The sequence below is a fragment of the Lepisosteus platostomus genome, chromosome 15 (genome assembly GCF_059453375.1).
Source record: "Lepisosteus platostomus isolate fLepPlt1 chromosome 15, fLepPlt1.hap1, whole genome shotgun sequence".
Lineage (NCBI taxonomy): Eukaryota > Metazoa > Chordata > Actinopteri > Semionotiformes > Lepisosteidae > Lepisosteus > Lepisosteus platostomus.
Window position 1 is genome coordinate 3,248,147 of NC_142625.1, and position 25,030 is coordinate 3,273,176.

Genomic DNA, 25,030 nt, shown 5'->3' on the forward strand with positions numbered 1-25,030 from the left:
GGGGTAAGACTTCCTCTAGAAGCTTCAGGCTAGATTTCGCCTACCTTTTACATGTCAATCATTGACTCAGAAGGGGTAATACTAAATTACGGAAGTAGATTACAAAATATGTTCGTATTGTTTGAAAGCTGCAGTATTTAAAGAAAAATGTTCGCTTTGGATGTTAATGCTTTTAAAAACCGGTTTAATTGCAGGTCGTGCTTTTTAAAACTGTGGTTTTGTAAAAGAACTGGAAAAAAGACAACCATCACGTATTTAGAGAGAGATGCTTCATTTCTGAGGTGAGGAAAAACCTTCCACAAATAAACTGGGATCACTTCAGAAAAAAATGTACGGAAATTCTCTAAATGAAGGGTAAAATATTCCAAACTGAATAAAAAAATACTTTAAAATAAATAGCTGGATGTGTGCTTAGAGTGAATTTAGTGGACGAATTAAAAAAAGGTTTCGAATTATAACGTTTAATTTGCATTCTTGCAAAACCTACAGTACGTTTTCGAAACGACCCTTTAAAAGTGCATTCGATTGGACAAAATGAAAGTAAAAACCGTTCAAGTTAAATATGAATTTTTATTATATTAAAAAATACACATTAAAAAATAAAAATGTTTCCAAAAATGTTATTTTAAAATTGTAACAAAACATAAGCAATTGTACCACTGTACATTTATGGTACCAGTACTATGGTATGGTACCCTGGTATTTTTGTCAGTACCATAGTACATGTATCATGGTACTTTTAAGGTGCGGTGTGGTACGTTGAAACCTATTTTATCCTATGATGTTTTGACAGCAGTATGGTACAAGTGTGGTACTTTTAGGGGTACCGTGGTACATAACACTAGTTATTAAAATATAATTGATAGATAAATACTGTAGATACACAGACCTACTGTATTCATCCTGAAGAATTTGCAGAGAAAATAGAAAGCGAACATAAAATGTACAGGCTATTTAAAACATTTTAGGTTTTGTAATGAAACACACAATTCATTAACCGGTTAACTCCAAATGTATTAATACGTGCATCAATAAAGAATATAATCATAACAGTACAAATACAACAACAACAACAACAACAATAATGGTTTCACAGCTGAAGTTAAAGGGAGAAGGGCATTTAAATGGAAACTGGCTCGTGTTCATGTTGCCGGTTCTGCTGGCCCACACCACACTGTGTTTGGTGGTAGGAGGAGTTCGGGAATGTTGTTCCTGGAAAAGATCTGAAGTTAGGGGAGCCAGGAGGGATGAAATTAAATTGAAAGACACAATCTCAGGCAAATCTGAAATTACATTTGAGGGATAATTACAGTAAATTAATGTCACACCGGCCAAGTAAGTCCCAAACAATTGCTGGCATGTTAGGCTACAGAAATATTCATAATAGCTCATTTTTAATCAGCTGATATGACCGTTTATGATGCTATGCCTTTAAATGGGTCACTAGGCTTTTTGGGGATTAAAGTGACATTGTGACATAGCTGTGCACCAGGGTCAAAATGACAATAGAGGCTATTGTTGTTTAACATAGTTGTTCTTCCTTGTTTAACTACAGTTGTTCAGGTCACGCATTAACAACCAAATACAAGAAAATGATTGCATCTCAAATAAATAAAAGCTACACCTATAAGGTACTCTAGATGTAGGCCTACCTAATTAAGTGGCCAGAGTGTAGGTTCAAGGTAGGTGTTTCTAATAAAGTGGTCAGTTAAGTTAATGTTAAGTGTTTTTTTGGAACTTGGCATACCTCAGTGGACTCATTGTTAAACACTTAATACAATGTCCTTTTCTGAATTTCTTTGACGTCTCCTCTGTACTTCTCAGCCTGTTCCTTATTTCAATGAGTTCAGCCTTGTCATCTGTAGGATATGACACTCTGTAACTCACTTAACCCTATACAATGAACCTTAGACTACTACTAAGGGGTCGCAGTCTAAAGAGTTAGAAGAAAGATTGAACTTTGTCAACATACCTTAGTACTAAAATCTACTGTATGGATACACTACATGTATTTTTTAACTTACCTTGAACTTGAACTTGAACTTTATTGCCATATGTAACCGGTACTGGTACAATGGAATTCTTACTTACAGAAAGTCTCTCGATTATAAAACAAGTGTAAAAAACAAAACAAAGTGCAAACAGTGCATCAAGACAATGTACAAACAAACAATAGACAATGTGCAAGTAAACATGCAGACAGTTTGAATGTAAACAATACAGACGTGTAAACAATGACTGGAGATGTACAATTAATAAATTACAATGAGGTAGATGGTGATGGTGTAGGTGTGGTCCGAGGGGGATGGCTAAATGTGTTTGCCAGTCTCACTGCTTGTGGATAGAAGCTATTGAAGAATCTAGTGGTAAGTGTCCGTATGCTCTTATATCTCTTGCCTGAGGGCAGTGGGGTGAAGAGCTCATGCCCTGGGTGGTGACTGTCCTCTGTGATGGCCAGAATTCTACCACGGCAGCGGTCCTCATAGAGCTGTTTAATCTCGGTGAGACCGCAGCCGATGATCTCTGGGCCATATTGACCATTCTCTACAGTGCCTTTCTTTCTCGGGAAGAGTTGTTGCCATACCACACGGTGATCCCGTTGGTGAGGACGCTCTCGATAGTGCAGCGGTAGAAGTTCACCAACACATGTATTGCCATCCCCCATCGCTTGAGGCACCTCAAGAAATAAAGGCGCTGCTGAGCCTTCTTCATGATAGAGTCAGTGTTCACAGTCCAGGTTAGATCTTTAGAGATGTGAATTCCCAAAAACCTAAAGCTGGTGACTGTTTCCACTTCCGTTCCATCAATACTGAGTGGGCTGTGAGTGTGTGGCCTGTGTCTCCGAAAGTCCACTATTAGCTCTTTCGTTTTCTTTATGTTCAAGTCCAGGTTATTGCTATGACACCACCTAAGCAGCTGTACAACTTCATCCCTGTAAGTGGACTCGTCATCATCACTGATCAGTCCTATTATAGTGGTGTCATCGGCAAACTTGATGATGCGGTTATTGCTGTGTCTTGCTGTGCAGTCGTGAGTAAATAGGGAGTACAACCTTGGACTCAGACAGCAGCCTTGTGGGGTTCCAGTGCTCAGGGTGAGTGGTGTTGATGTTTTATTGCCTATCCGCACCACCTGTGGTCTATCGATAAGAAAGTCCAGCAGCCAGTTGCAGACAGAGTTGCACAGACCTAATCCCCTGAGCTTTGTCACCAGTTGACAGGGTATGATGGAATTAAATGCTGAACTGTAGTCCACAAACAGCATTCTCACATACGAGTTCTTAGTGTCCAGGTGTTCCAAGGCTGTATGCAGAGCCAGGGAGACAGCATCATCCACTGATCTGTTGTTCTGGTAGGCGAAGTGCAGGGGGTCCAGGGACTCTGTGATGGAGGAGTTGATGTGTGACAACACCAGCTTCTCCAGGCATTTCATCACCACAGATGTTAATGCTACTGGGCGGTTATCATTCAGGCATGTCACTTTTGTCTTTTTGGGGGTTGGAACAATAGTGTTTTTTTTAAAGCAGGTGGGGACCATGGACTGTGACAGGGAGGAGTTAAAGATGTCTGTAAACACTGTGGTCAGCTGGGCTGCACATGTCCTCAGGACGCGAGGTGGTATCCCATCAGGCCCTGCAGCCTTACGGATTTTCACCCTGCTCAGAGTCTTCTGCACGTCCTGCTCTGAGAGTTTCAGAACAAACTCGCCCTGCACGCTTGGGGTCTTCTCAGCAGTGCCCGTGTTCAGAGCATCAAAGCGGGCATAGAAGTGGTTCAGCCTAGTGTTAATTATGTTGCTGGCATATGTAGTTTGCTGATTTGTTAATAATTAGACATTTGTCTCAAACTGCAGCACAGTGAAGAGGACTCAGACAATGTGATTGAAAATGACAACATGCAGGTGTGTATATTTCAGTCCTAAAAAAGAAAAAGCTTTGAACTGAGTTTCACTAACTACATAGCCCAATCACAAAATAAGTCGTGTTTTAGTGGAGAAGATTTTGATGTGACTAACAAATTTGTTTAATATTGCAGCTAAGTGGTAAGGAATCTGATGAGACCCCAAATGATGAGGATTATTTTCATAATGATGACTTAAAGGTGCGTAAATTACAATCCCAAAGTAACAAAAAAATGTGTTTCTCTAACTACACACCCCGAGTCACAATGCAAGTCATACTATTATTAGAAAAAATGCTGTCATGATTGATAAATGTGTTGAACATTGCAGCTAATTGGAGAAGAATCTGATGAGACCTCAACTGATGAGGATGATTTTCATAATGAAGACATACAGGTGTGTATATTCCAATCCTGAAATAATACAAGATCTTACGTGGGACAATAATATCTCTGTCATCTAAATCTCCATCTTAGTTCAGTTTGTGCTGCCAGCTACCAGTAATGCAGTATACCTTGTTAGGTGTTTTGTGTGGCTCCATCTGGACATTTCTATTATACTTGTCTTTTTAGTTTGGTCTATAGACTGTTCTCTGCATAAAGGATATAAATGCCTCTTTCAATCCGGACAAAAAGATCTACACTGTCATATCTGACCAAGGGTAAACTCCTAATACTTACAGTATGATGGCATTTATCTTTAGACAAATTGTCAACAGCAGCTACAAAAGATCTAATTGAGCTGTTAAAGTATATTGTGCCAGGATGTGTTCCAAAAACAAAATGGTTTCTAGACAAACAGTTTTTTTATTTGAGTGACAAAGCCCAAGTGTCACGATTGTAGTCCCTCCCCCTTAAGGGCGCTCCAGCTCTTTTGCTTCTGAGTTGAACAGCCAGACGCTCACTCTGTTCTGGGCTCTGCGTTGGTTCCTGTACCAGGCGAGTCTGGGACCTGGAGCGCCTGGTCCCGTTCCCCCCTTGTTCCCCCCGACCCTCCACCTGATCCCGCTCCGGTTTTTAATCCCGTTTGTCTTCGTCTCAGATGGACCGCCCAGCTCTGGACATTTGCCTCGTCTTGGATTTCCCTTTGGACTCCATTTAGGTCACCCCCCATGTTTTCATTCCTGACCCCTGCATGCTTTTTTCCCTGTGTTTTCCTCACTCTTCCTGGATTGTGTCGTCTGCATAGGGTCCTGAAAGACGTTTCGTTACACCAAGACCACTACGTCATTGGGCACTGCTCATATAACTGTCGCTTATTAACACATCTCACACAAAGTGTCAGGGACTGGGGCCTCCTGTGGGCCAATTCAGCATTTGCTTACGAGGATGTAAATGGGAAACTTAAATCTTTTCAGTGGAACCCAAGCTGTAGCATCACAAATTTTTAAGTATTTTTTTGCTCTCCAAAAAGTGCTTAGATTTGGAGAGTCAGTCCTACAAACTGCAAATGAGGATGTTAGGTGTTTTTTCAAAGCTTTGACATGCCATGATATAGTCACAAAGTCAGGAAAGTACATTACTGATCATGTGGTCACATTAGGGAGTGGTACAAATAGGGAGCTGACTGCTAGTGAGAGGGTGGCATTACAAATGAGACTCTTATTGGGTACCTTTAGTATCACAATGCTACTGTATATAAGCGTTGCATCATTTGCCAGATGCTGCTAACCACGCAAGAGTATACACAGTGTTTTAAAAGAAATAATGCAGTCATAGCCACAAAAAAATCATTTGGTTTAGTTCAGTCTCTGGTTGTTTGTCCAAAGGAATGTGAGTGTGAACTTGACATGGAATGTTCTTGTCAAGAACTCTTAATATTCTTTTTACAACTCACAAAAGATAGTTTACCATCTACAATTCAGACCTTAATACAAATGTTGCAAAATTTCTAATGCAAGTAAAGGCCACCAACAAGCTGTGTGCAATCTCATGGAAGGATGGAAGGATGTTGATTCAAAATGCATTGTAATCGAATATAGACATCATATGTACTTAATGAAGATGCAAGTGTTTGAAATAGACTAAGTCATGATAACTTCTTATAATGAAATAGTCTGAAATGGAAGTAGGTCTTATTTTTTTAAACAGATTTAAAATATATTTTTTTATTTTAAGAACATAATTGTTATTTATGTTATATATGTAAGTGTATATATATATAATGTGAGGGATCTCTGTCACCGTCCGCAGACAGTACATTACACGACACTCATTATCCATCTTAAGTTACACACGATCTCGCATACACTTTCCTGTCGGCTAGCTAGCTCATGAGGGTGCACACCCGGGGCTTGGCTAGCAGTTTCCTATTTCCATACATGCAATACATTATCACCTCTTATTTCAAAATCAGTTTCTGTTACCTGAAGAGACACAAACACAAACTCTCTTTCTCTTTATTTGTACTTATCTGTGTGAGAGAGCGCTCTGTCTGTTTGTATGTCTCTGCCGTGTTGCTGTCTGACTTCCGGGTATGGTGGCCTCAGGGGTCCAAACCCGATACCTGTTTTCAGCCTGGCTTTATAATGTCAACATGGAGTGGTGCATGTGCACATCTTCCGGTAAAGGAAGTACCATTTTTACAGGAGGTTAAAAATAAGTTAAATGTATTCAGGGTTGGTATTTTTCTTTTGTACATTCTGTTTACACTGTTCTTTAAAAGAAGGAAGGAATTCCCATGTTAGGGAAATTAGTTTATCTGGGGCGAAATGCAGCTCCATAATTTTGTAACAGTGGTACAGTCTAAGGGGGCAGGGCTATATGGTACCTATTTAGGAGGGGGGAGAGATCTAACGGGGCTTAGTCTTGCTATTGCTACAGTGTGGAGCTGATAGGACCTAAGTGTGGTAGAACTCCTGATCTCTTTCTTAGAGAAAGGGTTTTTAGTGTGTGTGTTCTAGTTCCATTTTTTTTGTTTTGCTATATATAATTGTTTGTGGGGAGCATTGTCATAATAAACCATCATCTTTGCACCTAAGTGCAATTGCGGCTGAGCCATCATTCGGTTTTAAAAGGTCTCACTTGGGCACCCCTCCTGCCCTCCCAGTGACATTTGGTGGCAGCAGTGGGATGGTTAGCCGCAAGACAGTGCGTCCCTGAAAAAAATGGGCAGCACTGTGTTCACAAGGAAAGGCACTGCCACAGCTCAAAGCAGATGAGCCTTGGGACACGGTGGGCTCATCAGAGGAAGAAAAATGCTGTGAAGAGCTGGAAGCTAGTCTTAAAGTCACCTCTCAACAAGTAACAGGTGTGAGACATGCGTCCAAGACAGAACCTCAAGGGGAGATGGTGAGCCTGCTCCGAGACTTTCTTTCTAGGCAACAAAAGAGAGAGGAGGGATTGTTTGAAGAATTACGTGGACTTAAAACCTCCCTTCAGGAGATCTTAATTGCACCCAGGATTGTGCCGGCATCGCAGGCTCAGGGAGCGATACCTGGAAACATGGAGACAGCAGAAAGTCCACGGCTTGCTCTTCGTACACCAGTACCACGACAACGCACTACAGTGACATCAGGGACCACCAAGTTCAACACCCATGTCTGCTACACGTGCTTCAGCAGAGGGCATGTTCCCTAAAGAGCCTAAGATGCCCCCCTACCAGCAAGGTGAGGACATTGAAAACTATCTCCTGCGAGAAGGAGTGGGCCTGTCGGCTAGTGCCTCTGCTTACAGGCAAGGCCTTGGAGGCTTACAGTGCCATGGATGAGGACCGATCGTGTCCTTGAGCAAGAGGAGCAGAGTCAGGAGCTGGCGGGCAGCTTCCGGGAGTTGAGGTTCCTGCTGCGAACCCAAGTGACTCGAGCACCTGACCCCAGGCAGAGCCCTCGGCTTCCCAAGAGAGGCCCAGGAGAAGAAGGCACTGCGCCGGGGGGAGAGAGCGGAGGAAGTTGCCTCCCCGGGAAGTTCCTCGTCTCAAAAACTGGCGCTGCAGCGGCAGGCCGAGATCCAGGGGCTTCGATAGAGACGTCCTCCAGTGTTGCAGGGAGCCCAGCTGTAAGGGGTATTAGCAGGTGTCCCTGGATGAAGCATCTAGACCTTACAGCACATTCCGTACACCATTGGGATTATACCATTTTACTGTGATGCCTTTTGGACTACGAAGCACTGGGGCAGAGCTAAGGTGGTTCTTGAGGGTGTTAAATGCTCTTTCACACTATCTTTTTTAAATTATTTATTAAGTGAAAACTTCAGAATAAACATCCTTATGATCCTTATCCAGATTGTTTGTGTTTCTGTAGCCTAATTCCTAGCTGTGAGGTACATATGAACCAATGCTCAGGCACCATGTGTCTGCAATATGGCGACAGTCAATCATCATTATCTTTTTAGAGAGGTTCATGACAATTTTTACAGGTCATTCATTTGTATGTGTTTTGTCTACCACACTCAGTTACAGAACATTAATTTGTCACAGTGGTAAAACAAACTATGGTTCAATACGTGTACCACAGTGTACACTTAAATCTACAATGGAAATATTATGGCACATACCATAGTACACTATGGTACAATGAATGTACCATAGTGTCCCCTTAGATGTACCATGGTATACTAGGAGTAAACATCAGTAAAAGTTCTTATAGGTTGAGTGAGGCCAACTATTTCTTTAATAATAGTATCTTATTAAAGTCTATACTACTTTTAGTTACATGTTGTCTTATTTTAAACTTAATAAATTCCTAATTCCTAGAAAATGATTTATCCAGTAAAGCTTTTTCATAACTCTTTCTAAGAATTGAAGTAGCATCCTTAACAAATTGTTCAGCATCCAAGAGATTCTTGTTAAACTTCCAGTAAATTGAGTTTTTAGGTTTCAAAGGACTAGACCTACAAAAAAACGATAAAAAGATCCCCTTGTGATCAGTCAATACTGCGGGACTCAAATTAACACCAACCGTTAAACTTTCTAATTCTTTCATAATAAACCACAGACCAATTTTTGTCTTACTTCTGGGTTCAGACATCTCCAAATATCAATTACCCCCAAACCCACACAGAAGATTTCCAATTCCACTAACTTCAAACTACTATTAGCCCTTTGGGGCTGTTGTAACAGATAGAATAAGGTTCTGGATCCCGAGATGAAGTTAAACAAATGAGTTTATTGCATGCAAGGAACAATAAAGTCTTGTTTCCCGCAAGAAACAACATAACCGAAGTATTGTTCCATGTGTTGGTACAAACTTTTAGGTTATATAGTCCTTCCTTGCTGCTTCGGACGTCATTCGGTGTTATGGTAAGGGGGGGGTCATGGTATTTGGCCAGTTATCCTGGCCAAATGGTCAGTTTAAGATTACATCCCCAGGGGGTCCCTAGCTCGCATCTGGAATCCTTATCAGTTAACCCCCTTTCCTGCCATAAACCCCTGTTGCTTAAAAGTCTAATTTTCAGGCAGAACTGACTTAAGTTAACCCTTTTTACATCTTGTGTCTTACTTCAGGGCCATCTATCTTAGGACTCATTAGGTACAGTATTAGAATTTCCTCCCGACATTATCTTTGCTTCAGAGAATCTATCTGAATCCTGTTTTATATTCACTCCGCTCAGTGAGGAGAGGGAGGGCGGGAGAGCAGGAGCTCCGCTCAGGGCCGCGCAGTGAGGTGACAGTGAGGAGAGGGAGGGGCTGGAGAGCAGGAGCTCTGCTCAGGGCTGTGCAGTGAGGAGACAGTGAGGAAAGGGGGGGGCGGGAGAGCAGGAGCTCTGCTCAGGGCTGTGCAGTGAGGAGACAGTGAGGAGAGGGAGGGTGGAAGAGCAGGAGCTTCTCTCAGGGCTGCGCAGTGAGGAGAGGGAGGGCGGGAGAGCAGGAGCTCTGCTCAGGGCTGTGCAGTGAGGAGACAGTGAGGAGAGGGAGGGTGGAAGAGCAGGAGCTTCTCTCAGGGCTGCGCAGTGAGGAGAGGGAGGGCGGGAGAGCAGGAGCTCTGCTCAGGGCTGTGCAGTGAGGAGACAGTGAGGAGAGGGAGGGCGGGAGAGCAGGAGCTCCTCTCATGGCCGCACAGTGAGGAGAGGGAGGGTGGGAGAGCAGGAGCTCTGCTCAGGGCTGTGCAGTGAGGAGACAGTGAGGAGAGGGAGGGTGGGAGAGCAGGATCTCTTCTCAGGGCTGTGGCAGCGTGGCGCAGTGATGATTGGGAGGGGAAACTAGACTTTCGGTCAGGAGCAGCTTCCTGAGAGCTGCCTGGCCACACGTCTCACCCCGAGCGCCCCTGAGCTCTGCGTCATCTGCCAGATCTGCCCCAAGGACGGCCTCTTCGCCCACAGCTGCTCTGTCCACCTCATGGCCTGCTACTCCTGCGTCAGCAAGGTGTGTCTGGTGTGCAGGCGACCTATCCAGGCCGTGGTCTTCACCTGCTGCAGATGAGAGGACGCCTCAGTGAGCTTCACCGGGCTGAAGTCCTCTCAGGGTCTGGGAGAGGCTTGAGTTCATGTAGATGTACAATTGGCAGAGGCAACATTGACAGGGAGCTGTTTCTGGACTGTACAGTAAACCGATACATCTGTTCTTTTTACAACTGTTTTTGGGCAATATATGCCAGAGACCTGTGCAATACATTTATATTTATATTCATATTGTGCAATACGACTTTTTTGTGTACTGTAGTGTTCTGGATTGTTCTTTGTGTGTTCTGGACTGTGAGTAACTCTTCTTAGTGTACTTCTCACTGTACTGATTGTATTGTATTATTATTGTATCATTCATTACACTGTTGCTGTGTTAAGCTGCTGTTGCACTGCAATTTCCCTGACAGGATCAATAAAGCATCTATGTGTGACCTGGTGTTGAATAGCTGTCTGTTATGCCACATCCAGTAGATGGCGCTGCCTCTTAGATAGCGGTTTCTCTTAGTTGCTGCCAGTTAATTTAAAAAACAACAAACTGCTGCAGAGAGTTGTAACGGTAAATACTGTGTTGTTTTCCTATTTACACTCTAAATGAGGTCCCCAGTCATCCCAGTCACAAACTGTTTTCCCTCCTACCGTCTGGTAAACGGTACCAAAGCATTCGGTCCAAGTCCAACAGACTACGGAACAGCTTCTACCTCCTGGCAATAAGACTGCTAAACAGCCAACCTGCAGATCCTTCAGCAAATCACCCGTAATGGCTACATGGACACACAGTTTTCATTGTATTGGGCACACTGCACTACTTAATCATCGCAAACCTCAGTCCATACCTTCTGAACTGTAGAGGTGAGCGATATTTTAGTTGCCCTGAAAAGAAATGGATTTATAACTGAAGTAAGAGACAAGGTGTTAAAAGGGTTAATAACTTAAGTCAGTTCTGCCTGAAAATTAGACTTCTAAGCAACAGGGGTTTATGGCAGGAAAGGGGGTTAACTGATAAGGATTCCAGATGCGAGCAAGGAACCCTCTGGGGGCATAATCTTAAACTGACCATTTGGCCAAATACCATGACCCCCCCCCCCCCTCTTACCATAACATCGAATGACGTCTGAAGCAGCAAGCATGGACTATATAACCTAAAAGTTTGTACCGGCACATCGAACAATACTTCGGTTTTGTTGTTTCTTGCGGGAAACAAGACTTCGGCTTTATTGTTCCTTGCATGCAATAAACTCATCTGTTTTATTTCATCTTGGGATCAAGAACCTTATTTGTTCTGTTACAACAAATTTGGCATAGTCGGCGGATGCTCCAGAAGGCGCAGAACTTCCCATCGGCAGGAGAGACAGTCAGCGCTCACATTACTAAGAGGTAAGGACTCCTCTTTTAAAAATAAGTCCCAACTGTCTCTGACCGATTGGGAAATCTATGCTCCCTGCGAGAATCGCCCGAGATGACGGAGTTAACGTGAGTTCCTGTATGCCTCTGGCCCGGGGAAGACACCAGTGTATGTAATGGGTTGTTTGCTGTAAGCCCAGAATTTGGTCTGGCAGGCGGTCCGCGGTATTGTGTACAGGCGTTCGAAGCTGGTGTATGCCTTAATTGCGCCCGGAGTTCTGAGGCTCAGGATCGGTGTGGGCCTTAATTGCACCCGGAGTTCTGAGGCTCAGGATCGTTGTGGGCCTTAATTGCGCCCGGGGTTCTGGAGCTGAGTGGTACATTAAATGCACATATAATCCAGGATTGGTGTGGGCATTAATTGCGCCCAGGGTTCTGGAGCTGAGTGGTACATTAAATGCACGTATAATCCAGGATTGGTGTGGGCCTTAATTGCGCCCGGGGTCCTGAGATTAGCTACGCCTTGATAGTGCACGGATTGGCGTGGGGTGGTTTTTTGTTTTAAAGGAAACAGAAGTAGGAGATATATATATGTATGTTTTTGGTGTTTTCCTTGTTTGTGAAATACATATACACACGCACGACACTAACATAAACACACCTCATAATAAAAGAGCAAAGTATTAAGTAGCAGGATTTAAAGGACGTTGAGACCCGAGAATCGCCCTGATTGAGCTCAGTGTGTAAGTCCACCCCGGGGCAAAAGCAGCGATGCTGGCGTTCTGGGGATGGTGAATTACTGATCAAGAAAGGGGGTTTTCGTGGTCTCGTTCCTTACCTGTGAACAGTGTGGTGTAAGTCCTCTCTAAAGTCTCTGAGAGGCATTTAGATCTGGAGGTAACAGACGCCCTTGGCTGAAAAGTGCAGCAATGCACAGGTTTTTTAAGTGAAAGCATCCCCTTACTGTATGAGGTGTTACCTCACACACGACAAAAGTAAAAGAGACCTAACGTGTGTGCTAACTGATGGTTTGAGAAAGTGGTGGAAGGATCCGTTTATATATCGGAAAACTGTAAGTTGACGGAAAAAAAGGAGAAAAATATGGGAAAAGCTGAGTTTGTCAGAGGGAGTTTGGGGCGAAGACGCCTGTAAAGAAAGCATATGAGTATTGATTGGCAAAAGCACAAGCATGTAGCTCCCACCCTGGTGCACGGCCGGCACCAGTGGTGGCAGATACATGAGGAAAAAAAAAGAAATTGGGCTGTGACTTCTTAAAAGTGTGTTTACGGGGAAAACAAAAACCCGGAAAAAAATATACTTTACTCGCTACGAAAGAGTATAAACAAAAGCGAAAAGAGGCAGTGCAGGAGAATCAGAAACTAAAAGAAGAATTAGTTCCTGATCGCACTGTACTAGTTAATGTGTTATATCCTGCTCTCCCATGGAGGAACAGACAGGCAGGAAATGAAAATAATTGGGATCAATTCCCACAGTGACCATATGGAGACGGGGGGTCTGAGTGGGATGACACCTGGTACGAGTGTGATAGAGACGGAACAGGAACTCCCTTCTTAAACAGAGGGCGCCCGCAGACCTGTACTCTCACCCTAAGTGGGAGAGGGCCTGATGTAGCGGGGGGCTGGTGTTACGCATTCCACTCGTGCCGCTCTCCCTTCTCGCATTCCCACGCACACACCCGGTAAGACAAGCTCACGCCGCAAGTAACGCCAATCACCTTCTCTTCCGTCTCTATTTTAGTTCTCCTTTTTCCTCACTTCCCCGCTCACTATTGCGGATTCTCCTAGAGCTCCCTAGTGTGCGGTTTCCTTCTTGTTTGTCTCAGGTTTTCGAACTCCTAGTCTGTCTTTCGTTTACTCTTTCGTCTTGTGATTTGGATTGCTGCTTCCCCGTTTACGCCTCCGTGTTTCGATCGTCTCGCCTGCTTCCCGGATTGGATTTTTGCCTAGTGATTTGGATTGTTGCCTCCTGTTCGCCACCCTGTGTACCGACTTACTCGCCTGCCTCCTGGTTTTCGTTTTTTGCCTTGCGATTCTGCTCAGTGTTTTCTCCGCTCTAGAGTCCTGCATAGGATCCTATTGCTCTAGCATCCCACTCTAACAGAATAGTGAGCCCACATGGATCCAGCGGACCAGAACTCCACTGCCACCTTTTTGCAACAGCAGTCCCACGCCCTTCTGCAACTGACTTCTGCTGTTCAACGCCTAGTGGACCACACCACCCGGCCGCCACCCCCTCCAGTGGCACCCGTGCCTGTCCCACCCCTGGCTGCTGCTGCTGCTTGCCCCTTGCCCCCTCCCACCCCGGAGAAATTTGAGGGCGACCCAGCAAAGCTCCAGAACTTTTTAACCCAGTGCTGGATGGCCTTCCACCTTCGACCAGACTGTTTTCCCACCGACAGAGAGAAGATTGCCTTTTTGGTCTCCCACCTCTCCGGTCGCGCCCTGGACTGGGCTACCTCCCTCCTTGCTCAGAATCTCCCCGTGACTGCCGATGTCAACCAGTTCGCTGCTGCCATGCAGTCCATTTTTGGTCAGCTCCACTCCCACCACATTGCCATCTCCCGTCTCACCTCTCTCACTCAGGGTTCCCGTTCTTTTCAAGAATATGCCACGGAATTCCGCCCCCTGGCCTCCCAAGTTCCCTGGAATGAAGAGGCTCTTATTCACCAGTTCTGCCAGGGCTTGTCTTCTGCTTTACAGGACCACCTCACATATCTTCCATTGGACTTTCCCTCCTTACAGCACCTCATCTCCCGTCTGGCTGAAATTGATATCAGGCTCCAAGAACAACGTTCCCGGCTCCCTCCCCCTCCTGCCACCCCCCGCCCGACCACCTTCTCCAGGCTCTCTTCTGAGGAGCGCCGCCGCCGTTTCTCCCAGGGTTGTTGCCTTTATTGCGGGGCTGCTGACCATCTCCGAGCTTCATGCCCTCTCTGCCCCCCCCGCACTTCCCTGCCCTCTGTCAAGGTCGGTATTCTTTCCCCTGCTGCCCCTTCTGGTCTCTTTTTGCCTGCTCTGGTTTCTGGGGATGGTTTCAAAGAATCTCTTCTGGCTTTGGTTGATTCAGGCGCAGAAGAAAACGTCCTAGACTCCGGACTCGCCACCACTTGGAATATTCCTCGCGTCCCTGTTTCTCCCCCTATTCGCCTTCTCACCCTGGACGGATCCCCTCTCACTCTTGTGGAATGGCAAACTATTCCCCTCACTCTCCGCATTGGTGCCCTCCACTCTGAGAGCATCCAGTTCCTACTCCTCCACTCTCCCTCCCACCCCCTGGTTCTCGGATACCCTTGGCTGAAGATGCACAACCCCCATTTTCACTGGTCCAACAGTGAACTACTCGCCTAGGGACCCAATTGTCATCATCGCTGTCTGCAGTTGCCTCTCAGATGCTCCTCTGTGCACCTCGCCCAGGAGGACACCAGCGGAATCCCTTCTGTATATTCGGACCTGCACCTCGCCTTCAGCAAGCAAAGAGCACTCTCCTTGCCGCCACACCGTTCCTCCGATTGCGCCATTGACCTACTGCCTGGAACCCTCCCTCCGAGAGGACGTATCTACCCTTTGTCGATTAATGAATCTGACGCCCTGGAGTCCTACATCCGTGATTCCTTGGAATCTGGTTTCATTCGCCCGTCTACTTCTCTGGCCTGTGCAGGTTTCTTTTTTGTCGAGAAGAAGGACGGATCCCTGCGGCCCTGCATCGATATTAGAGGTCTTAATGAGATCACCATCAAGAACCGGTATCCCCTTCCACTCATTAACTCTGCACTGGAATCTCTTCAGGGAGCCTCCGTCTTCACCAAACTTGACCTACGGGGTGCCTACAACCTCATTCGCATCCGTGAAGGTGACGAGTGGAAGACTGCCTTCATTACTACTCTGGGTCATTATGAATATCAGGTCATGCCCTTCGGCCTGGCTAATGTTCCTGCTGTATTCCAGGGTTTTATGAACGACATTTTTAGGGACATCATTCAGAAGTATGTTTTGGTTTACCTCGATGATATTTTAATTTTTTCTCCCAACATGGATGATCATGTCCTTCATGTCCGCGAAGTACTCACCCGACTCATCAACAACCGTCTTTATGCCAAGTTGGAGAAGTGTACTTTCCATGCGTCCAGGATCCACTTTCTAGGATACATAATTTCCTCTCTGGGCGTCGAGATGGACCCTGCTAAGGTCTCTGCTGTCTTGGACTGGCCCACACCCAAGAACCTGAAACAAGTGCAGCGTTTCCTAGGCTTTGCCAACTTTTATCGCCGTTTCATCCGAAACTTTAGTTCTGTTGTAGCACCCATCACCTCCCTTACTCGTAAAGGCCCTGGACAGGGAAGGTGGACCCCAGAGGCTGATCGGGCCTTGCGTCGTCTCAAGCAGAACTTTTCCTCAGCCCCAGTTCTCCGTCACCCCGATCCCTCTCTTCCATTTGTGCTCGAGGTCGATGCCTCCGCTCTTGGGGTCGGCGCCATTTTATCTCAACGCCATGGTCCTAAGGGCACGCTCCATCCGTGCGCTTTTTTTTCAAGACGCCTATCCTCTGCCGAGATGAATTACGATGTTGGGAACAGGGAACGTTTGGCCATCAAGCTTGCCTTGGAGGAGTGGAGACACTGGCTGGAAGGGGCCATCCATCCTTTTACTATCCTCACGGACCACAAGAACTTGGCCTACTTGCAATCTGCTAAACGCCTCAACCCCCGCCAGGCTAGGTGGTCCCTGTTCTTCTCCAGATTTCGTTTTTTCATTACCTATACTCCGGGCTCCAAGAATATCAAAGCTGATGCCCTGTCCCGCATTCACGACCCCTTGGACTCCGAAGACCCGCCAGCGCCTATTGTGCCGCCTGACAGGTTTCTTGCAGCTGTACGATGGGACATTGAAGACAAAGTGAGACGGGCTCTCCAGAACCTCACTGTCCCTCCCCAGTGCCCCCCAGACCGTCTCTTTGTTCCTGATGCAGTGCGCTCCGCAGTTCTTCAATGGGGCCATGACTCCCGCTTCGCTGCTCACTCTGGCACTCGTCGTACCATCGAATTCATTTCCAGGGACTTCTGGTGGCCTTCTCTTAGGTCTGACATAACAGAATACGTACGAGCCTGCCCCACCTGTGCTAGGAGCAAGACCCCTCGACAGAAGAAGGCGGGTCTATTACAACCTCTTCCTATTCCTTCAAGGCCTTGGTCGCATCTCTCGGTCGACTTCCTGACGGATCTCCCAAACAGCCACGGTAAAACGACTATCATGGTGGTCATCGACCGTTTCTCTAAAGCTGCGCATTTTGTTCCTCTTCCAGCCCTCCCATCAGCGTGGGAAATGGCAGACCTTTTTGTCCAACATGTTTTCCGCCTCCATGGCATTCCCAAGGATATTGTTTCTGACAGGGGCCTGCAGTTTATATCTAAATTTTGGAAGGCTTTCTGTCAGACCTTAGGGGCATCCTCCTCCCTCACTTCTGGTTACCACCCCGAAGCCAATGGTCAGGCGGAGAGGATTAACCAGGACCTGCTGACTTACCTCAGGTCCTATGTCTCTGCCGCCCACGATAACTGGGCTTCCCTCCTCCCCTGGGCTGAATATGCCCATAATTCTCTCTATACCTCCTCCACGAATATGTCTCCGTTCCTCTGTTCACTGGGCTATCAACCATCGCTCTTCCCCGACACTATTCCCGATTCTGATGTCCCCGCTGTTCGGGCATATTTTTCTTCCCTCCCGGAACTCTGGAAAAAGGCCAGGACTGCTCTGCTCAAGACCTTTAGGAGACAGAAACTTTCTGGTGATAGACGGCGACGTCCCTTTCCCCGTCTACGTCGAGGCCAATTCGTCTGGTTGTCGTCCAAGAATATTCCACTCCAGCAACCTTCCCGCAAGCTGGGTCCTCGCTTCATTGGCCCCTTCAGAATTCTATCCCGTGTTACCCCTGTTTCTTACCGCCTCGCCCTCCCCCCCACCCTCAGGATTCACCCCACCTTCCATGTTTCCCTCTTAAAGCCCTACCACAGATCCCCACTCTCTGCTCGGCAACCTCGCCCACCTCCTCCCCGACTGATGGATGGAGTTCCCACCTATACGGTGAATAAGATTTTGGACACCCGATGGCGTAGAGGGATCCGCCAGTTTTTGATTGACTGGGAGGGTTATGGCCCAGAGGAACGTTCCTGGGTTTCTGAAGTGGATATCCTGGACCGAAACCTTATTCGAGATTTCCTTCACACCCATCCCGCGCCGGTTATCCGGTCGTCAGGAGCCAACCCTGTGGGGGGGGGTACTGTTACGCATTCCACTCGTGCCGCTCTCCCTTCTCGCATTCCCACGCACACACCCGGTAAGACAAGCTCACGCCGCAAGTAACGCCAATCACCTTCTCTTCCGTCTCTATTTTAGTTCTCCTTTTTCCTCACTTCCCCGCTCACTATTGCGGATTCTCCTAGAGCTCCCTAGTGCGCGGTTTACTTCTGGTTTGTCTCAGGTTTTCGAATTCCTAGTCTGTCTTTCGTTTACTCTTTCGTCTTGTGATTTAGATTGCTGCTTCCCCGTTTACGCCTCCGTGTTTCGATCGTCTCGCCTGCTTCCCGGATTGGATTTTTGCCTAGTGATTTGGATTGTTGCCTCCTGTTCGCCACCCTGTGTACCGACTTACTCGCCTGCCTCCTGGTTTTCGTTTTTTTGCCTTGCGATTCTGCTCAGTGTTTTCTCCACTCTAGAGTCCTGCATAGGATCCTATTGCTCTAGCAGCCCACTCTAACAGCTGGCGCTGTTGATGACAGCGTCACTCTAATTGTCTCGCACCCCGTCGAGGGGGTCCGCACTCGCACCTACCTTCCCTGATTCCCCCACACGATCAAATCCAAAACCGGAAGATATTGACCGGTGGGCTAAAGTACCGCACCCGAAATTAGGAATGCAGCGAACCTGGAGTGCGCTTCAGTAATTAAAAGGATTCATGTAGAAAGTAAAACAAGAATACAGCACATTGTAGTACGAAGAGAAAAATATATTCTCGATGTGTATGTGTGTTTTATGAATTTGTGTGCCGGCATGTATGTGTGTAACTGTGAGTTTTTGTATACTAAATGACGGTGTGAGTGTGTTTAGCCAGCAGGTACAGTACAGGTGGATGTAAAAGTAGTTAGATAAAGTTTTTGTATTTTTATACAATTAGTTGCAATAGTGGAAACAATTTGGGTTTATTCCAATGTCTCGAAACCAGACATGCTGAAACGCTGTAGGTTTAGAATCGAGAGTGGGGAGAATAACGTCTTGTGAGAAGATCTGTTTACCTAACAATTAGATCCTGTAAATCCCTTGTAGCCTCCCTAAGTCTGTCCCAGTCCAGTGGTTAAAAATGTACTGTTAATGGAGTGTTGGTTTCTCTGTTAGGGGATACTGGAGCACTACTGTCATGCTTGTTTCACTCCTCTGTTCAACAGTGTGCTATGGAGTAATGTATATGGGGAGATGGCAGGAAGCCACAGGAGTATTGGGGCAGCAAGTTTTACTTGCCAAGTACCAGATTTTAATGGGTGGTTTTATCCCAGATCTATTGGGTTGGAATATTATGCATTACAAAGAATGACTATCCAGAACAGGGTATCACGGGGCTTCAACCGACTGTGATCATTGGTATGTTGATGGTATTCTGAGTGCTTCCCCTGACGAGGAAACCCTAAAGTCTGAGTTGCTTCAGCTTTAGAGTGTCTAATAGAAGCAGTTATGATAAGGCCCTTTTGTGTCTAGCATTGTGAAATTTTAACAGGGCCTGGGTGCAATGTTTTTACAGGATGAGCACAACTCTTAACAGATCTGCTTAAGGGGGGAGTGCAGTACAAGGACAAGATTGCCTTGGTTCCAGCAGCAAAAGCCGCCTGTAATAATTTGAAACAAGCTCTCTTACAGGTGCTGAGACTGGGGTTTCCTCAGAGGGATCAACCATTCCTTTGTATGTGTAGCGGCGAGGCTTAAATATAAGGCAGAATTAAGTGTTCTGAGCCTTCCCAAATGAGGCCCCATTTCTCTGTTCATCTCTGTGGTGCAGCCACAGATAAACCATTCATGCAAGATGTTTTCTTTTGATAAGGACAGCTCCCAAAGGGGGATGCACTTAGCTAAGCCTGGCTATCATGATCAATGGTTATCCATTGGCGCCTATCTGTCTAGGGAGTGCCAGTTGGACATCTGGACTGCATTACTAAGTGTCAGGACTAAGTGACTCATATCTCACCTTGATCAACCAATCAGGGACTGGTAGGGCCGAGTAACCCATGTGGGACTCTGATGCCCATGGAACTTTCAGCCAATCAATGAGCTGAAGTTCCTCCAGGTAAAAACAGGCAACACAGAGAGCCTGGGAGATTCAGACAAGATTCAGATTCAGATTCAACAATTCTAAAGGGAATTCAAAGGAGAATTCCAGGGCAGGACGGCCCAGGAGCAGAAGGCTCCCAAGGGCAGGACATTCTCGCAGCGCGCCTCCTGACCATCCTGAGACTCAGCCCGGACAACCACGGAACGGCCAGTGTGTCCGAGTGCCAGAACTTTCCTTTGTTCTAAGAGTCTAGAGTGGAGGTTGCCAGAGAGTAACCAGCAGCAGGCCTCGTGAACAGGTCGGAACTGTGGACAGCTGAATTACTATTCAGAACTAGCTCTTCATCAGGAACGAACCGGTCCTCTTCCTGACTTGCTGGGACCCACAGTCATCTTTTCTCCTGTGCACAAACTTTGCTAGTTAAAGCCAACAGTGAGCATCAGCAGCGCACCGTCGCAAGCCGCACAGCACAGCCTGGCACGGAGCCAGAGAGCGCGGATTGGACAGCAACAGCCTGCAACTGTTTCTTTGTGCCCGCAGGAGATCTGAATCCCCAGAAATTGGATGAGTATTCAACTTCAATGCATTACAGCTCGAGAATTCAATTGTTATCCCAACCAGTTGATATCAATTTAATTCCTAAGAGTTATGTACTTGTTTTGAGTATCTAATGTAGAAGTAACCAAGTTCATTTATGAAACGGTCTTAATGAATGATATACTGAACGTATGTCCTCTTGATATGTGTAACACTTTGTAACTGATTGAATATATATCTTTTGTATTCTGATAACCCTCTCGATAAGATCTGTTAGGTTTATATGCATATTCTATGTATTAATAAATGTATCCTCGTGTATTAGTACCTGTGTGTGCGCGTTGTTTGAGTTATGTCGCATGGTTGGATTCTAAAGCCATCAAAAGAATCAACTTTGTGATTTACTGCTACAATTAATAATTGTCTCAGTAAATGCCCAAACCCTACAGAACTGGTGCCTTCAGAGAGCCACTATGATTACATATTTGGCGTCCCTGAACCGGTTTAATCTACATATGTAAGTGTGGACAAAGGGTTCTGGGCAGCTGTGCTGACGCAGGAGCATGGAGGTAGGCACTATTATACCATTAGATACTATAGCCAAAGGGTGGGGGACCGTGAACATTTAAGAAAATGTAAAACTGTTTACTGATGGGTCCTCTCTGATGCATGAGGGAGAACGGAGAACAGGCTGAGCTGTTACAACAGAATTCAAGGCGCTAACAATCGGAAAAATGCCCCCCCACTGCCTCAGCGCAGCAAGCCAGTTAAGAGCACTGATGGAAGATTGTAAAAAGAAAATTGTTAAAGGGTTACTGTATATGTATATAATGCATGTATTTGTTGCATGTAGGCCACAATTCTGGTGGCTATGGAGAAATAGGATTCTCTCACAACGGCAGGGACTCCAGTTAAGAATACTGGGCTTGTCTCTGAACTGATTTGTAGTTTTACAGCTGCCGACAGAAGCAGCTTGAGTAAGGTGTAAATAACACAATAAATAAAGAATTCCAGTAACTCAAGGTAACAACCATGCAGATGCAGATGCCAGACGAGCGGCACTGGGAGAGCGGGAGTCTAAGACCTCTGTGAAACCTCTATTGGGGAAAAGGGTGAATTCAGGTTGATGCCTTTAATAGATGTTTAATAGTGGTTAGAACAAATGTGTAAAGAATGTGGGGTTGTATGATTATGGGATGTGGGCTGGCACATACCCAAGTGTATGACAAAGATGATCCCGTGGTACGGACTGTCCTGCCCCTTGGATACTGATCTAGGGGCATATTACACTGGGAAGGTGTGCCAGCCTCACTAGGGGTAAGTTGGAAGTCACATTGCCCCCATCACCCACAGTCTGAAAGACCAACTAAGGAAATATCAACTGAAGGAACACCGTGGGTAGATGCTCTACCTGCAGTCCTGTGCGGTTTGCGGGCTGGAGCAAACGGAACTGTGAGACTGAGCCCATTTGAGATCATCACGGGCAGCCAAAGAAACTCCCTGGAGGCCAAGTTTGGCTAACGCACTCATGAATTTACTAACTCTCTATTAAAGTGTTGTAGGTTTGTTAACTGAAGCGGTGCACAGGGCTCGTGAACAGGTACCGGACGCTTGGGGACCTCCAGTAGAAGGGACACACAACCGGATACCTGGCGAGTGGGTGTAGGTGAAGAAGAGATGCCCTGCCAGACGTTGCAATCCTGGGAGGGACCATATCAAGTGCCACCAACTACTGACTGTGCCATCTGAGTGACAGGATGAGATCGCTGGATCCGCGCATCGCACTTTCACCGACCTAAGGCACCAGAGACTGAGTGAACAGAAAGAAGGATGTTGTTACCGTTTCTGTGTCTGATGCTTCCTAATACCAACAGTGTGCTTGTTAGGCCTGAGGAGCATTACTGGGAATATGGTATCAATACATTCCGGGTGTTGGCATATCTATCAGCCAAAAAATTATAATCGGAGTTGGGTCAATATTGCTGTTCCAAGATCCTGACGATAGATCTCCACATGGCTGAGGTCTGCGTTTGGGTCCTGGGGTAGGACTTTATGTATTTGTAGGATAAGGATTGTTTTATGTGTATAATTGTAACTATCACTTGTACAAAAACATCAATAACATCTTGTTGTAACCATGGAACTCACAATGTCATGGTAATGCATGCCTGTACATCTAAAAAGGAAAGATCTGCCCTGACATTGTATGTGTAAAATAGGCAGTCCTGACGTATGCCATATTTTATAAGGGGGGAATGAAGTAAGAGACAAGATGTTAAAAGGGTTAATAACTTAAGTCAGTTCTGCCTGAAAATTAGACTTCTAAGCAACAGGGGTTTATGGCAGGAAAGAGGGTTAACTGATAAGGATTCCAGATGCGAGCAAGGAACCCCCTGGGGGCATAATCTTAAACTGACCATTTGGCCAAGTACCATGACCCCCCCCCCTCTTACCATAACATCGAATGAAGTCAGAAGCAGCAAGCAAGGACTATATAACCTAAAAGTTTGTACCGGCACATCGAACAATACTTCGGTTTCGTTGTTTCTTGCGGGAAACAAGACTTCGGCTTTATTGTTCCTTGCATGCAATAAAATCATCTGTTTTACTTCATCTCGGGATCAAGAACCTTATTCGTTCTGTTACAACATAACCAATAGGATCTTATACACATTTCACTGTGCAGGTGTATGTGTTCAATTTGAGTACTGTAAGCATTATGTGACTCTGTTACTCTGGTGTATTGCATTGTAACGGTTCTTGGGGTTTCCACCCTCGCTGCTCCTGCCCTGGTCGTTCGTCCCTCACTGCCTGGACTCGAACCTGGGTCTCCGGCGTCACACAACAGCGAACTTGCCATCTGAGCTAAAGTAGACCTCCCTCAGCCCGGGAGGCTGAGATCCCTGGTATACGCAGGGGCGTATTCGTTACACCCGCAACTACTGCTGCATGCTGTATTGTTGTGCATTTGATAAATAAACCTTGATTGATTGATTGATTGACAGAAGCCTGCAGGGGAAAGGCTGTCCCACTGCCAACCCACACCACCCCCTGACTGGGCACTGAAAAGTAAACACTGCTAATATAATCCAATCCTATAACAAAGTGAAGTTTTTTTAATCAAATCTTGGATTTTAAGTTTTAAATACAATTTACAGCCAAGACCTTGGATAGCAAATCTTTTTTACAGATCTCTTAAATATTTTTTTCTTTACTCCCTCCATCAAAACAAATGTCTACCTGGGTATTTAACTTTCAGTATGTTGTCAACAAATGCCCAGTTGTGCTTCCCCTGTTGCTGAAAGCAAGAAGCAGAAAATAATTATATAAAACTAAAGCTTTCTGTGCAGCAAGGTCGGATGTCTATGCAGGCAGAAATACTACAAATCTGATGTTAGTCTGAAAGAGAGATGAAAAAGCATTTGTAATATTATTTTGTACAAAACCCTGTTTCAAGTCCTCTCTGCACTTGGGAGCCATCACTTCTCAATATAAAGGAAAATAATCTTTTTATTTCATTTCTTTAAAGAAATAATTTTTACAGCAATATTCTTTGAAATGCAGCTTATATAAATTGTGATTTAACAAATACAAAAACAAAATGCACATCTTTCCACAGAACTAAATATTTTCAATTACATTTTAATACGTGTTGATGTATTATTCCAGAGTGGTAGTCTTGATAGTCTTGAATCAGTACCCGATATAAAACAAATGTTTACCAATATATTATATTTAACAATATACTATTTGTATATTTACTAAAACAGGAACATTCCAGAAGTGTATAATTAAGAAATTAAAAACGTAATAGTTTAATCAAATTAACCACGTCTCTATAAAGTGTTTTAATCATTAACGATATATTGAAGGAAAACGTTTCCCTTAATTTCTACCACTAGTACCAATAATACAGTTCAAAACTGTATTTATTTAGACAAAGAATAAGCAGCTCTGAAAAAGTCCTTTAGTTCACTTTAAATTTTAAATTTTTAAGTTAAAATATACTTTATTTTTAGTATCAGTTAAGCACCCGGAAGTAGATTACAAAATGTCTACAAAATGCAGATTACTGCAACTTTTTGTTTGAAAGCTGCAGTATTTAAAGAAAAATGTTCGCTTTGGATTTTAATGCTTTTAAAAACGTATTTCAAAATCTAGTTTAACTGTAGGTTGTGCTTTTTATAACCATGGTTTTGTAAAAGAACTGAAAAAAGACAACCGTCACATATTTATTATAATAATAATAATAATAATAATAATAATAATAATAATAATAATAATAATAATAACAATAATAATAATAATGTAACGCAACGGGGGCTCAGGCGGGCGCCCTTGCCGCATCTGGTCGGCCCCATCCCGACTGGAGGCTCGAACCCGGGACTTCCGCGTCTCTCTGCAGCGACCTAGCCCCGTGAGCTAAAGAGAGATCTCTCCCCAGCCCAGTAGCTGTGGTCCTGCTATCACAGGGGAGGGCGGTGACGTCACCCGCTCTGGTACGCCGGCTCTTACACACAGTGCTTGTCGGCCGTAAGCGTTACACTCTCCCCCGCTTAAATCGCCGTCCCCGGCGAAGGGCT

General features: G+C 45.3%; 1 long non-coding RNA gene and 1 pseudogene across 1 annotated transcript; both read left to right on the forward strand.

The window, feature by feature from the left end:
- Nucleotides 1-75: 75 nt before the first annotated feature.
- LOC148647683 (uncharacterized) lies at nucleotides 76-5,005 on the forward strand. The gene is made up of 5 exons (XR_015926622.1): nucleotides 76-281; nucleotides 3,853-3,900; nucleotides 4,035-4,100; nucleotides 4,231-4,296; nucleotides 4,942-5,005. It is a non-coding gene; the product is annotated as an uncharacterized LOC148647683 (long non-coding RNA).
- Nucleotides 5,006-5,008: 3 nt separating this feature from the next.
- LOC148647684 (uncharacterized) lies at nucleotides 5,009-8,116 on the forward strand (annotated as a pseudogene).
- Nucleotides 8,117-25,030: the final 16,914 nt, after the last annotated feature.